At 35.6% G+C, this 17,296-nt stretch overlaps 1 non-coding gene across 1 annotated transcript; it reads right to left on the reverse strand.

Moving 5' to 3' along the window:
- Positions 1 to 15,008: 15,008 nt before the first annotated feature.
- Trnae-uuc (transfer RNA glutamic acid (anticodon UUC)) lies at positions 15,009 to 15,080 on the reverse strand. Its single transcript has one exon. It is a non-coding gene; the product is annotated as a tRNA-Glu (tRNA).
- Between the last annotated feature and the right edge of the window lie 2,216 nt (positions 15,081 to 17,296).

Here is a 17,296-nt window from a genome sequence, read left to right on the forward strand (position 1 = left end):
TTTTGTGATTTTATGTTATATTGTAATTGTATCTTCATATGCATACTGTACCACACAAATTAATACAGTAAATATGTAATCCAGTATTTTTTTTTTTTTTACAATATTGTAATAAAACGACTAATTGTATCGTCCGATTTGGCCTGACCTTGACCAGTGTGACTGGTACAAATAAGGATGATGACCCGTCGTAACATGTTTAATTATGTTTCATTAACCACCTTGAAACATTTACACTGTGTGTGTAAAATTATCGAACATTGATTAAAGCTTGCCAACATCCCTTCTCAGGAAAAGCGGTGGAATAACTATGATATTTTAAAGGGGAAATCACAAAAACAGCAATAACTTTTGCAACATTGGGGGTTGTACCATTATATTAACAGTTAAAAATACCTTAACATACAACATTTAAATCCAATTTGTTCAAGAAATTTTGTAAACGTCCAATTTTTCGTTATTGTATGGGGAAATCACTTCAAAAAATTAAAAAGACGCCTGGAGATACCATAGATTAGTAATCACATACAGTACCGAACCTTTGACGAAATTTATATTTATATAAATAAACGCATCTATATCCTGTAGAAGTATGCTACGTAACTGAGAGGAAGTAAAAATAACCTTGTTGTTGTACACCTCAAACAATGGACGATTTTACATCCTTTTACACGTAAAAAAAAGTAGAAACAAACACAATAAACAACAAGAGCAAACAAAATACTTCCTCATCAGTTTCCGAGATAAACAGAACGCACATCACGCGTACCAACCTAACTATCGTAAAACCCCAGCGTTGACCATGCACGTATACGTAGTTGACATTCTAGTCGAGTCTAGTTAACTAGACAAAAGATCGTTACACGGAGGTGAGGGTAATGTAACGAGGGGAACACGTGCAAGGTAGCTCAGGCCAGTATATAATATAGTCTGTATGACGGAACTTGCCTCCTGACCCTTCGTAATGGGGACTGTGCAAGATAGCTCAGGCCACTAGATAATATAGTCTGTATGACGGAACCTGCCTCCTGACCCTGTGTAATGGGGACTGTGCAAGATAGCTCAGGCCACTTGATAATATAGTCTGTATGACGGAACCTGCCTCCTGACCCTTCGTAATGGGGACTGGCCAATGGTAATGGCTCGAGAGAGTCCCAGATAGACCTCGGGTTAGGAGTCAGGTTCCATCATACATACTATATGGAGGACACTTCTCAAGCCCAGAACCATTTTTACATTGCATCACTTCAGGCTAGGCCATGAGGGTAGCGGAATTATCACTTCAATAAAATCCATTGGTGATTGGTGGGATTTGAACCCGGGAACTTGATGAACGAATTCCCGCACTGTACAACTAGACCACGTCACACAAGATAGCACTGGGATTTTGGCTATTTCAAACGTGCCGTTGGTTTTCTATGTCATAAAAGCAGTACTATAGTCTGTATTATAGAACCTGTGTCATGACCCTCTATCTACCTGAGGACTCGCTATGGTTTAAGGCCTGGGTCAGTTCCAGGAAGAAAGAGGGTCAGGAGACAGGTTCCAACATGCAGACTATATTTTATATATAAATAATACAAGTACACTAAAGACTGGCTGCTAGCAGCACGAAATCTCTTGAAGAAGTGAGTGCTACCTCCACTTATTAATTAAAACTTAATGACTTGGACACACCTGACCATTTGTACACCTGCAGGGTGTCACTAACGGTGCTAATGGAATTTTAATTAACATTAAACACTCTGGCTACTAATGGCTGAAATAACTAAGTACACTTAAATTGTGTTTGGTTGTGTCACTGAAGTTGTGTCTATTACAGTAATGACCATTGCAGTAATGGTAATTCCTTAATTTTCTCTTCGATCGGAATAGGCTGAGTCAAACATGTGCGTTTCCACGCAAAATAAATGAAGAAAACCAACTAACAGAGTAATTAACAAGAATATTAGAAAGGAAGACTGTGACTACTGTAATGGAGGGTACCTCCCCTGCTTGAGGTTCCCTCCGTTACATTGGGTGACGTAGCTCAGGAATTAAACTCAGCACTCGCTTAAAAAACCCAACTTTGATATTACTCAAAACAATACTAAGAACACAAAAAAAAACAAATCGAAAAGGTAGAGTAGACTGGAACTGTATAAATCATTTAGTTAGAAACTGAAACCCCAATTTGGAAAAGACTCTAAACCCCTAATCTTTGACCCCTCCTTTTATACTAAAATAACGATAACAGAAACAGTAGTAGCTAAACAATGAAAAACCTTTATTATTTAATAACAACGAAAAGTAGAAACAAAAGAACAAAACCAGTAACTACTGGATAACAACACCAGATGTTTGATAGGTTATTCCAAACATTTGTTAAGAATGGTAAGAGTCGGAAAAATCGTTATATTAAAGATTTGATGGTGATTAGCTATTTATGGTAGTCATTTCATTTTTAGTAGTACAAATTCCGAAGTTCGCCCTTTTTGGAACAAGGAAAAGAAGAAGCCATAGGATGAGAAGAAGGACAGAGAAAGAGTCACTATAATAGAATTGTTATATATTTTAATAGTCGTATAAAGAATTACATGATTTTGTAGGTTTTGTGACTCAGTAGATTTTCTTGACGTCATCAGAAACTACTTATGCCAATTTATCGATGCTAAAAACATTAAATATTGTTTTTAGAAATGGCTGACATGAAATCTCTTGAGTAATAATTACTGCGTGAGCCTATATGGATTGCCCCTTGTACAACACTTTATATGGGTTATTCAGGAAAATTAAAATAAATAGCGAAAGTAAACCCAGTGGAGCATGAAGTGGGGAAGTAAAGTTTGGAATTTTTACGACCACTTTACTGAGTATGGGGCAACGTCACTATTAGTTGACGTAACTTTCAAAGGAACAGCTGTCGTCTTGTAAGGGCTGAGTGTACGAAACTTTACAATGATATAAGTACGCTGGTGAACTTTGTGAACAAAGAATCCATCATGGTAAAATATTATAGTATTTTGAGAAGGATTTTAACTGACAAAGCATCAACATTTTACTAGAAACGTACGACATTTATGTTCTAGTTGAAATTTGTTTATAAACACATAAATGAAACATACTGGTCGCTGTTTATACTAAAAATCCTTAGTAATTAGGAGTAATTAGTAGGTTAGGTTATAATTATTAGGTGTGGTAGGTATAATATAAGTACCAACAATAGTCAAACTAATAATTATATTGCATGCTTTAATGTCGCCATTAGCTGTATGGGCTATTAATTAACAGCTGTGTCAAGGGAATGTCGGCCTTAGTCACTTACAAGACTACAAGATCGCGCCACTCATCCTACACTCATCTCCATTCATACTTGGCTTAAAATACCTACATTGTATGGTCGCCATTTCAAAGAAGAGTATTAAAGTATTAAAGTAAGTCCTTAAACTTACACTGGAATTTCTAGTACTTTATTTACGGGAAGAAACAGTAATCTACGCTTTTGGTAAAAGTAAATTTAGCAACAATTTAGAGGGAATGTTTTTGCACACATTTAAACAATAGTAACTAACAACATGACATGTGTGTCGTTAGTTAAGTAGCAGCATTGACTGTTGGAAGCAGCTTTACTCAACAACAGCTCAGGGGTGTCAACAATGGAGGATGCTGCAACAGCTGACTTAGAAGAACATCTGTCTGATTATAAACATCAGGCGAGGTAGGTGAATGAACAACACGAGTTTTGGCAGCTGCGGTCGAAAGGTGTGTTTTGACGTCATATGATGATAATCTGTATAAGACACTCCGAACGAGGTGTTCATTAGAAGATTAACTTTAATATCTATCTATAAATAACTGACGTTTAACTTGGATGTTTATAAATCCGAGGTCTGCGAACTCTCATAACCTGTTGAGCACAACAGCTGATGTGCGACTATATCGATTCTGGCGGCAATATGCTAATTCTCCCGCCAAATTGATTACCCTATAAGATCCGCTCGCGATTTTACACCTAACCTATAATTTGTGACTGGTTTAGAACAACGCGCAGTGCCTTGGGGAGTGTATGACTCATCTGACCAAATATTTCGTTTATAAACGTGGACGTGGATATTATGTAATCATACTGAAATTAAATTTTGTTTCAAATAAATTTTATGGGAATAATTGAGATACAAAAGTTACTACAATACTGAATGAGACAGTTTATTGTTGAAGTATGAGTTTTATTTTTTTGTAAATAAATCAAAAATATATATTCGTCACTCTCTCAATGAAATACGAGTACATTCTTTAAAAAATAAAAATTATATGACAACTATCTATAAGGACAGAAGAGTGTATACCGCTATCGCAGTAAACCTGTAGACTGATTTCATTTACACTTAAAATTAATATATCATTTGAAATGTCAAATTTATTTTCTTTGTTCAATGAGTACTTATATGCTGCCACAGGGAATATATAATATTTAATTTCAGTTTTGAACACGTTATTTAAATTTGTGCCCGGACTTTTCAAATCCTTTTTCCAGAAGATAAGGACTAAAAAAGTATTTTAGTGGCAAGAAAAATGTGCAAAACTGTAACATAAGTTGTGTTTATTGAGTAGGCTGCCGTTTGCATAAATATTTCAGCTAATATTAGAAAGTTTTTTATTGACAGGTATATTATGATAGACATATAAAACAACCGACGGTACACCATAAAAACAAAGTGCTAAAGCCCTCAGCTGCCGGAAACCCACAAAATATAAGGGTTCCTTCCGCCCTCTCCCGTCCCTTCCACCGTTCTCTTCCCATCAGAATCGCCCCACTGTCCTGCGCTGCTCATCCGATATCATGTTTGGTACATTCCATCAATTCCCTAGGCTCTATCGGTTATGAGGTTTTACTATAAGATTTATAGAATTTGAGAAAAAAGCGACGAAATACAATAACTGACTTAATATTTTCAATAAATTTATGAAAGAATTATTAATCGTAGAAATTGTTTTAAACAAACGCCACATCAAGAAATAATTTACATAAACAAAAACAATACAATTTCACTCTTCCTTTCTCGTACACCTTCTGTCTCTTTTTTAATCTGTAACATGGCGTTATGTCATCCCACAAAACCCGCAACAAAAATGCATTACATTTTTCCGATTTAAAAGCAACAACTTCCATTACAATTTGATACCAAGGATAATTTACCCATTTTGTGCTGATTCCAGGAATCTATTTTATGCATGTAACCCCATACCAGCCTATACGCTATATTATGCTGATTCAGGTGGAATTCCGCTGAACGCTACCAACTCATGATTTTATATTATTTTGAGTCTAGACCAAGTAGTCTATCGTTTAAAGAGTTGAACGAATATTAAACCGTTGACTTTGGATATTGAAGAATCCAATATTACTTAGTAGTACATCGAAGAAGTTACTACTTAGTAAAATACCCGTTCTACTTCACGGCAGTCAAGTATAAAACTTAAATAGGTGGTAAACTTGAGGTGAAATACCCTGTACACCTTTCCTGTATTTAAACGTAGTATTTCATTTTACGTCCTTATCATAATTCATTAAATCAATAAAACTAAAAATTAAAATGTAAAAAAAATGGTGGCTAAGATTGTGTAAACCCCAAGGATACATTATTGGACACAAAAAGAGTCTAGACCTAGAAGTTTGTTGACAAAACTTCAGTTTCAAAGGTCTGTATATACTCGTAGATCCATTAAATCACAAATGAACATCGACTAGATTAAAATATCCATACCCGGGGGGTCCGATACCACCTTAAAGTAGGTCTACTTTACACTAAAACATACATAACCTAGACAAATTAAATCCACACTCTCTCCCCGTAAAGCAATAGTCACCTGCATCATCTACGCAACTACTACGTACATTTGTCTTTGTCACACAAAAATAACCTTCAGATTTATTTAGAAAGCCTGAATCCTTATTGGGGTTTCAAAGAGCAAAGCCGTGCATATAAGATATAAACCTCACACTCACAACCGAGTATCAAGTTACCAGCGCAGTGTAACTTTTGTTTCTCATTCGTCTTCGCTCTCTCTTTCTCTTGTGGGATTTAGTGGACGAGTACGTGAGAGATTGTATCTTCAGTGATAGATGCGACTGTAAACTGTTCTAAAATAGACGTCAGTCTGGAGACATTAAAACGTTGTCTAGATTTGAAAAGTTCGAAAATTTTTCGTGTTAGGTACGAAAGTTATCCTCAGTATAAATAGTTTTAAACATTTACTAACTTTACAATATGTTAGAAAATGTCTAACTTACTAAATTTTTGGCTTTAATCTTTTTACATTGTCTTTCTTCGTGATAGGGTCTTAAACTAAACTTATCTTAAGTCTCGCCTTAAAACCTTGTATAACTTTGAAAAGTTTGCTTCAACTTATCCGATCGTAAGACTTTCCTCGTGTTACGATCTCGAACTTAAGATACCTTTAAACATTGGTAAACATAATGCTTTGGCTTCGTTAGACTAGTTCGATTGCGATACTCATTTTCTTCGAATCTAAGACTTAATTTTATCCTCAGTCTAAAAGGTTTTAAACATTTTCGGGCCTATATAAAAACTCTATCTTTAGAAACTGAAATTTAAATTTTGGTCGATCGTCAAATAAGCTCACATCGGAATCTTTAACTAAGGTGGTCCATGTTGGAAAGTATTAATGTATTTAAACTCTCGTCTCAAAAAAACTTAATTTTGTATTGTTCAGTTATAACTAACTAGCTGTACCCGCGGGCTTTGCCCCGATTTTAAAACTTCATATGTGAGCTCGTTCGCATGGCTCAATCACGTCCTGGTTGAAGTTCGTTCGCTACGCTCACGCACCTTTAGGTTGGAGCTCGTTCGCTGCGCTCACACGTCCTGGTTGAAGTTCGTTCGCTACGCTCACTCACCTTTACAGTTGGAGCTCGTTCGCTGCGCTCACTTGCCTTCAGGTTAGCTCGTTCGCTACGCTAACTCGCCTCCAGGTTGAAGTTCGTTCGCTACGCTCACTCACCTTTTGGTTTGAAATTAGCTGTTGTCAATAATATAAAAAAAATAATAGTGCTGCACTCAGTTGGTAATCCTTGTAACTTTAATGCTATTGAACATCATAGAACAGAACCAACTTGTTTAATTGAAACAGCTGTTAAGATTCATTAATTCTATTTAAATGTGAGTACTCATTAGGTTAACATGGGAAACTCCATAGCCACTGGGGCGGAGCCCGAGAGTCCGATCAGAATAAAAACCACTTAGTTTTCCTATTTAATGCCTAGAGAATCAGTGTACCAAATTTCAGCCTCCTAGGTAAGTGGGAAGTGGGAGAATTAGTGATGAGTGAGTGAGTCAGTCAGTCAGTCAGTCAGTGAGGGCTTTGCCTTTTATATATATAGATTAAAATGTCTGGACATACTATGGTTTCTCAAAAAATAGTTTAGTTTTAAAATTAAAGGCAGTCAACATTGAATTTAAAATTTAATTTTCTACTTCATGGTAGTGTATTACCATACTCAAGCACCAATGTACACAAGGTGAAACGGACGACATATTATTATCACTTTAAAAAATAAAAAACTGGTTCCCTCGTTACGATTCGAATTGAATGGCTATTTTTGTATATAATAAAGTTTAAAGAACCGTGTAAATTATTTTGGGTGTGACTTTGTATGAATTAACTCTCTCCTATCACAAATATAATCCTGTAACGTATTTGTTGCAACATATATAAGCTAATCCAACAACCGGTTCCTCGTTCCTCATTGGAACGGTTGCAACGGTGATCTCTGCGACCCTGTTAAATCAAGAGATCAAGAACGCGGAATGACATACGTGACAGTTATTGAGGAAGCCGAACTTTCGCGATTTACAGTCAGTGAATGTAAATGATTTATATCCGTGTACAAGATATGAGATACAGTCGTGCGTGTAAGTGTTTCGTTTCATAACAGTGATTTTCTACAACTTTTTTTGTCACTTTACACTCTTTACTTACTCAAAAATCTAGTTAAAATTAATATTATGAAGGTGCACTAAAGTAAACATGACTGACTCGTCTATGGGTACAGTACGAGTACACTACTGCAAAAATAATCAATCAATTCTGAAGGTGACGAAAAAAGTTAGAGACCAAATTTAGCAAGCATTTTTTTTATTTAAAAATAGATATTCAAGATGATAAGCCAATTGATTTTCGATATTATAACAGTCGAAGTCCCCTATGAGAAAATTAATTCGTCTCAATTCACAAATATTTTTATACCAGGTCAAAGAAGATTTTTATGAAATAACTTAAACCTGAAATTATTGATTCGACATCAGTGAAATTTAAGAAATGTAAACAGATTAAAGGTCAGGTATGGAGGTTTGTATCTTGTTTCCCATTTATTTCTTGTTGCCTATCGGGATTTATGATTGCTGATTTTGGCTGAGCGACACCGAGGCATACCCTTCTAATTAAAGGGGGCCTATAAGGACGTGGAAAGTACTACTGTATTTTAATTGATTTATCTATACATTTTCTACCTCAAAAAAACCTTTGTAGAAACTTTCTTAAAATAATTTCACAAATTTGTTTACCAGGAGTAATTTGCTGTCCCAGGAGTATTTTTCGATCAGTAAAAAAACCGGTAACAAAAACCTTGAGATGAAACCCCATTGTTACAATAGGATGAGAAGTCCACTTTAGATCAAAAGTCAATGGATAAAGCTACCACTCCCGCACGTCATATCGGTATAATTAATTGTCCAGCGGTAAAACGCTCAGTGGCCGACTGTACATCATCAATAACGGGGACCACCCAAGCATACGCCATCCGCTATCCGCAAACTATCCGCCACACGCCTTTTATCCGCGACAACAATACGCCTGACGAAACTGTAAGTGTTGTATGACACAAATCCAGCTTTGTCCGTGATACCTTGTGAGCTCCTTATACGCCATTGTAAGATTATGCGTTGAACAGGATAAAGTTTCACAATGGTAACGTTTAATTAAAATTGATGGCAAAGGTTGGGAAACAGCTAATAGTAAGGTAGCCTACTTTGATTTTTTTTCTTGTTTGTATCCTCCTTCGCTAACAACTTTTTAATGTGTTTATTCGCAGTTCAAACATTGGACCTGGTACTATCCAACGTTTGCCTTTTGTTGGAATTTATTATTTATTAATTTGTAGTCCTATGATAAATGAATCTGTGCAACCACAGCCTGAAGAGTAGACCTTACACAACATGACTAACATATCCCAATCCAATCTAACCTAGAACCTAGCCCAACCCAGCCTAAATTAACCTAGAACCTAATCCAATCCAACTTAAATTAACCTAGAACCTAACCCAACCTTACCAAACCTAACCTAACCTAGAACCTAATCCAACTCAACCTAACCTAACCTAAAACCTAATCCAACTCAACCTAACCTAACCTAGAACCCAACCAAACCCAACCCAACCCAACCTAGAACCTAGTCAAACCCATCAGAAAGTTGTGTTTTTTTAATGTACACTAATGGCTTTCAACAAAGCTTTTGTTTTAGTAAAATCTACATAATGCCTAAAAGAGGAAAATTTTATTTCCTTCCGGGCGTACTAAACAAAACGCCCGATCAGATTTATTGGTTTACTCTTCTATTGAGAAGAATAAGATTTAACAGAGGCTGTTTTGGCATGTTAGCATCCTTTAATATATTTTTACTTACGACAAAGGATAAAGACTTCAACTACGTAGGTAGTCCATAAACATGGTAACAAACCTGGAACAAAAAAGAAACCAATTAAAATGACCATATACACTAAATCAAATACGGAAGAATTTAACTACAGTCACATTATTTGCTATTTATTTAAACTCATTTGGTAAATTAATATAATTTATTTCACAATAACAAGCATTTACAACTATTAAACAAAGACATAAATAATTATGAACATTCTATTCATCATACCTACCAACATTAAAAAAATTAAAACCATCATTAAAACTTTACCATATCACGTGTATTAAATTAGCCAAGTAGTTTCACATTTTGAGTTCACATCCATTTACGGTTTGTACTTAAACTAACTTGGGAAACAACGTGAATGCTAATTAACAAAACATTTCTACAATCCATGAATCAAACTTCCTTGTGTATTTATCAACACAAATTATCCATTTGAAGTGTCATTGTTTAGTAGTTTTCACCACAACCACACTTTGTAAAGACAAAGTAACTTATTTCCAGAATAAATTCCATAATGGTGATTGTGTTACGGAGCAAGCTGGGAAGGCCGGAAGCCCGAAGCTGTTTCATTTCCCCATTTCCCCTTCCGTTGGTCGCCATGGCAACCGCAGTTTCCCGGTGTCCCGAGAGAGTAACAGGTTATGCATTGTTAACGGGGAATAAAGTATAACGAGGTGTTTTAGCAATTTAGATACCGTCTAATTTGTTTTGGCAATATTAAATATGCAATACATTTGTTGAAAGGCGAAAAGTAAATTATTGTTATCCAGTTTTGAGGAAAATGGTATTAAAGTGAAGACATTATTTACTGGGTTGAAACTATACAAAGTGTACCGGTGCGAATTTAATAGTACTTTACATCACTGGGGCGTAAAGTGACACTTTTGACCTGTGTTAAAGTTTCACGAACGAGGTGAAGCCGAGGTCGGAAAATGAGCGAGGGCTGAAAAACACTTTTTGCCCGTGTGATGAACTATATTTTTCGTCATATTGCACCATTATTTGTACAAACTATGTTATGCAACTAAAACAGTTTTCATTCAAAGATAACCTTCATGATAATGTATAATACTATTATCTTTTTTTATTTTAAATATCGTAGGAAGTAGAAATGTTGTAGATTACCTTATTGAGGTTAGTATTTAAAGGAAACAAAGAAATTCAAATAACATAAAATGCAACAGTGTTGCATAAGCTGTCATTGTACGATTAAAGGATTTTTGCTTCTGACTGCCTACACACACAATATTGTGGTCAACCGTAGTTGAATAAAAATAATAGGTATTCGTAAATCCAAATAAGCTGTAAAGACATTTTTTTTACTGTAAAACCATCTCATTTACGAAGATTTATTGAGAATATTTTGTTCCAAGGATGAAGTTATTGAGCTTGCCAAGAACTTTATTTCACTGATTTATAAAATATGTACGTAGAAATAGCATTAACCTTGGGCTAAATAACAGGTTAAACTGAGCGAAAGAATATTCTGGACGGTACTGAATGCTACACCGGATGTAAAACTGGACTGCTTCCAAAACTAAAACATTCGTCTCGGAATTTGTTTGTTACTTTGGTCTGTTTTAGCAATCCAAATATTTGAAGTTTTGCCGAACTACTTGCAATTCATTCGCCCTCCTGTTGTTCGATTTCGCATTAACTTTTTTCAACAATTTGTAGTAGGCCCAACAGTATCACAAATGGAATTTATCTGTGCGTTACTTAGGCTAAATAACTGGGTGGTTCATAGAACACATAAAGCAACTCTCCAATCTAGGATAAATAATTAACTCTATCTGTCGAAATAGTGTGTTAACTGCCTCGTTTAAAAGGCTGTTATGTTCCGTGGTTGAAGACTAATTTCTTCACATCACTTTTGTTCCGGGGGTCCTCAGGTAGATTTCGGTACCGGCCAAAACATCACCTTTGTTCCGCGGACAAATCTCTTGTTCCGCGAGAGCAGGGGCTGTACTCTCCCTCCTCCAACTCCTATATTTCGCCCTTCCTCCTAATTCTTTATTTCATGCGGACTTTAAAACTCGTTAAATTATAATTTTCTCCAAAAATATCAACCAAATTTAACAAAACCTAACCTAACCTACGAAAGGGGGAATTAAGAGGAACGCGAAAGAGAGGATTTGGGGGAGGGAGAGTACAACCGAGATGTCCGCGGAAAAAAGCTATTTTTCGGCCCCAAAATCTACCTGCTGACCCCAGGAACAAAAATGATGTAAATAATTTGCCTTCAACCGCGGAACAAAAGCGACACACGCGTTTAAAAGCCCTGCAATAGTAAAGAGTCTAATTTTTTTGTAGGAAACATTTTCTCACCGAATCTACCAAGAAGCTTCTCGCACTGTAAACACACACTCACGATGAGGGATTTACAAGGGTCATATCTGTGTTTGTGTTGGGAGGCGCCAAGTAGTGTCCCGAGTCTATAGTGAGCCGTTCTGGGGGTAAACCCGTCAACGGGGGTAAATATATCACAATCTCAACACACAGGAGTAAATATATCACACGTCTTCTGGTTACCGTCATGGAAGATGGGTGAAAAATTAGAAACCGATTGTTGGCAGGTCCCAAAGATATGGCGTACGAAAGAGGGTTGTTGAGGTAGTATGACAAAAGGGGGATTATGAATTAGTAGTAGAACCCCGGTTAACCGAAAAAAGAGAGAGAGTCATTTCGGATAACCAATTTTTCGGTTAAACCATCATATACTAAAAATAGCCAATGTACCACCACAGTGAGTAGGAAAAATGAATTTAAGAATATGTCTTTATAATTCAGTGTTTTATTTCAGCTACAAAAATGTTACAATGGGATAGAAAATACTTTAAACCGGACAACTGAAATAGAAGCATTTTACAGCCCTATTTTATTTTATAGAACCATTTCGGTTAACCCGAGTTCGGTTAACAAGGTTACAGTAGGTTTCTACTGTAATTAAAAATAGTAGAAAGAATCTTATTTTTATCCTTGGGCCTGTTTCATAATAAATTACAAACTAATATTATTAGTAAATCAGCTGATTGCCCAATGCAAATGTATTGGAAACTACAAGTTACAAGTTAGTACTGTAGTTTATTGTGAAGAAAATATACCAGAAAAATACCAGAACTTACCATGAATCCTACAGTAGTAGCTTATGCCCTAAATGGAACAAACTCGCAATTAAAATATTTTTCCTAATTTAAGCCGAGTAGGAATTGGCACAAATCGTTGTCTTAAAACTTGATTTAGACACAGTTGAGGTTTGAACCTCAATTATTGTATTCCAATGAAGATTCGACCCGGGCTACAAACATCTTGCCCAAAGCTAAAGTTTCATTGTCAAACACTTTTGATCACATACATTAGCGAAGAAAGCGAATGGGAGATTTTGGGGCGCGAAAACAACAATGAGATGAAATTAGAGGAACTACAAACCTCGGGGTATCTTTAGTCAAGGTCTACATTGGCACAAAGCTTTCCTCTTCCGGCTACAAGGTGTACTTTCTAAACTTAACTCATTTCAAAATCAAAATATTCAAAAAGTTTCCAACTCTTATCAGGCATACTTGTTAAACAATAAATGGAAGTTTTAGTTTATTCTGAGACTATTGGTTAGTACTGAACCATAGCAAAAGGTTGATAATTTAACGTAAAATGTTTGGCTAAAGGGATATATTTCCATATATACTGGTTAAATGTCTTGTTATACTTATACTTGTTAAAAGTTTACTCCTTATAACACGAGGTTTAAGTACGTGTTGAAAAATATTGGTATTTTAGTTTTCAATTTCTTAACTTAGACAACCCCAATCAAATAAAAAAAATTATATGCCATCCATGGTTATTTTCGACTCAACTAAACCTACCATATTTGGAACACAACCATTTTTTTAAAAACATAAATGAAGTTGCAGGTAAAATAAATTTAAAAAATACACATTCTGCTTCAACACAAGGTATAAAACTCCACATAACACCCTCGAGCCGAAAAAGTTTGTTTACGCTTCATTAGGGTTGTTTTTATCATCCCTGTCTGTTATGACATTAAACCACCCCGGGCGAAAACGTAAAACAACATAATATGTAAACATTTCAGCTTAAAATAATAAATGGAGGGTTTTCTTGTTATTTTAAAAGCCTTTAGTAATCAGCCGACCACGATGTTTTTCTTCCTTTTTTCTGGTTTTTCCACATCATAATTATTTTTAAACTCATACATGGAAGAATAATTCACTAAGGATTTTTCAACAGGATGATTAATTTAACCGATTATATCGTGTGCAATTTATAGATAAAAATATTTTATTATCAGCTCAATAATGGTAATAAAAGAGAAGACATATAACGTTAAACATTCATCACCCCCCAGTAAAAAGCTCGGTGACCAAATATTTTATTGTAAGAAACATTGCGATGAATCATGGCACATTGAGTGTCAAACGCTGGACGACTGTCGATACCGCCTGTGACGTCACTCTCGAGAGCAGTGTGTTAGGGGGTGATAATAATTGGGAGGGGGAAAAAGAGCTAATGGAAATGACAGTCCTTTGACAGCTTTTGAAAGGTCCAATGTGCTGTATATTGCCCCTCAGTCAAAGCTAGGCTGCAAGAACAACTCGGAGCTTCGGCAGGGAAAATTGTCACTTGGATTTCGAAGAAGGGAAAATATTTTTGAAAATGTTGATTTTGAGAAAATATATTGATAACGAATTTTGAGGTACAAATCCCCTATGGTCCCTTATGGTCTTGAGCTGGGTGAAATGGTTACCCCTTTTGCAAGTTTGATCAAATGCCATACAAAATACCTGATTTTTCACTAAGCGACCAAATACTGTATAAGGACAAATGATTAAAAAAAATATTGCACAAAAGGCGATTTGGGCTTCTGAGGGTACTGTACTTATACAAAATAAAATCTCTCATCTGAAAATTTCAGAGGCAGTTGTTCCCTATAAGGAAATCTACTAAGCATTAAGCAAGTATCCCAATACTTTTCATTAAAAAATAAGATTTTTAATATCAGAAAACATCGAGTAACATTTTAAACAAACGTTAAAACCCACTTTTTAATTGGGAAAATGCATTTATTTATAGTAGTCGGGTACATAAAGTAGCCTTATAAAATTATCAAACAATCGTGTTAATTCGCCGAAGCAAGAAAAGTTTAAGTAAAGAAAGCTATTAAAGAATGTAAAAATTAACTTAAAATATTAAAAATATCCAAATAATTCATGATTATAATCAAATATTGTTTCGTTTAGGTTTAGAGTAAAAAGAGTGTGAACAAAATTGATGGACAAAAAGTATGTTCCCGTGCCGGGAATCGAACCCGGGCCTTCTGGGTGAAAGCCAGATATCCTAGCCACTAGACCACACGGGATGGTTGGTACCTACTGCTAAAATGCCACATATGAGATAATCTTGCCATCTGATGTCCATAAATGTAAGAGCAATGTTAAGAAGTGTATCAAATTGAATGTTTTAAATATATTTGCCATAATTAATGAGATGTTATTGAAACTGTAAACAACTTTATTGTAGCCTACACAATATTGCATCAACCAAAACTTTGGTTGGAAATTTCTAAATGTCCATGTATTTACAAATATTCAGTTCTTAGCAATGTTTATCAAATTTCAATCAGTGCACAAAGTTACGAATATGAGCAGAAAACCAACCCAGGCATTACCTAATCGTCATAAAATCCGGTACTTTGCTGTTGACTTTACGAATAACATAACTTAACAGAAGGTGACAGTTATTGCAATTTTGCAATGGTTTGTACATGTCAAAAGTATCAATTTCTTACTATTTTTGCCTGTTTTGCTGTTGATTCTACCATAACTTAAAGGAGTAAAAACTCCGGTTCTACTCAAGTTGTACAGTATAAACAAAGACAAGGGGATACCACCCTTTTAATCCCTTGTTTGTGGTATAATATATAAGCACAGACAATATAATACTGTAACCAATATAATATATAATACAATACAATACAATACAATACAATACAATACCAATATAATACATTAAAGTATTATATTGTCTGTGATATAAGGTAGGCTAAGGCGATATTATTTGTAAATTAAAACACATCTATTTTATACTCGTATAGGCCTACTCGCCTTTTTCGCCTATTATATTGTATACTCCTACTTTTTGGACCCCTCTGCATTTATTCTGACTCAACTATTGTTAAAAATACATTTACAAAAATTACATTTTACAATTATATTCCTCCCAAACTTATCAATTTCTTTGTCCCAAGAATCCCGACGATTTCCTTGTACAACGGCGCCTGGAAATCAATTGGATCTGGCGGCTTCCCCAAAGGTACAAAAACTCGATAGCGACGAGATTGCAATGGCAGTGCATTGTTGATGTATTGACAATCCGAAGACAGCTGGCGGCGCTTCAGAGGAACGACACTAGCGACACTGGTGGCGAACTACCGTACTACGTCGAGCAGCGCGGAGCGACAGTACGTTATACCATTGTTGTAATAGTTGCGGGGACACACTTGTCATACACCCTTCCGATCCGACTCCGATCATACTGTGGTACGACTGTCGGAGAGGGGAATGGTACATAACTTTAAACGTGGTTGTTTACACCTCTCCGACACGCGTCACGTCATACTCCGATCCTACTCCGATTTTGGCTCCGATCACGCACCGACACTGCAGTCAGTCTATTCGTTTGTCAGATGCAGGATGGGTTGTTTTTTTTTTAAATCACCTTTATTCTTAAGATTTAAGAATAATGGCTTAAGATAAATACAGGGTGTTGAAAATGTCTGGAACCAACATTATATCTGGTGAGTGGTTAAAGAAAAACAACTGATATTTTGTGTACGGATATACTATGGCTTTACCTATCTTTTAGTGCCTAATGAAATTTTTTACCACTTATAGGGAACGTCCTGTGGAGGATGCAGTAAAAAGTTTTAATGGAAGCCTATGGCAAATGATACATCATTTTAAAGGCCATTTTTTTCTGAGTAAGGAGCCGCAAGTTTCATCTTAAAATAACCACCCTAGGAAAATTGGCGACTGTTCGAAATTTAAAAACCCACTTATAGGGAACGTCCTGTGGAGGATGCAGTAAAAAGTTTTAATGGAAGTCTATGGTAAATGATACATCATTTTAAAGGCCATTTTTTTCTGAGTAAGGAGCCACAAGTTTCATCTCAAAAGGACCACCCTAGCGAAAATGGCGACTGTTTGAAGTTTTTTTTTAAATAATTGAAAGCTTAATTGGTATTTCTGTTAAAAATAAGTTTAGTAAAACAACACAAACAATTTAGTTAAATGTTTTTTTTTTCAGTCATTTTTCAGTTCACCACGTGATAAACTACTGTATTTCGTAACTGGCTTGTAATAGCATTTAAAGGAAACAAATACGGACCATTTAAATAGCATTGTTTTTAAATTTCAAACAGTCGCCATTTTTGGTAGGGTGGTTCTTTTGAGATGAAACTTGCGGCTCCTTACTCAGAAAAAAATGGCCTTTAAAATGATGTATCATTTGCCATAGGCTTCCATTAAAACTTTTTACTGCATCCTCCACAGGACGTTCCCTATAAGTGGTAAAAAA

This window comes from Macrosteles quadrilineatus, unplaced genomic scaffold (genome assembly GCF_028750875.1).
Source record: "Macrosteles quadrilineatus isolate MER2022 unplaced genomic scaffold, UCM_ALF_1.0 Scaffold_1__1_contigs__length_201487025, whole genome shotgun sequence".
NCBI lineage: Eukaryota > Metazoa > Arthropoda > Insecta > Hemiptera > Cicadellidae > Macrosteles > Macrosteles quadrilineatus.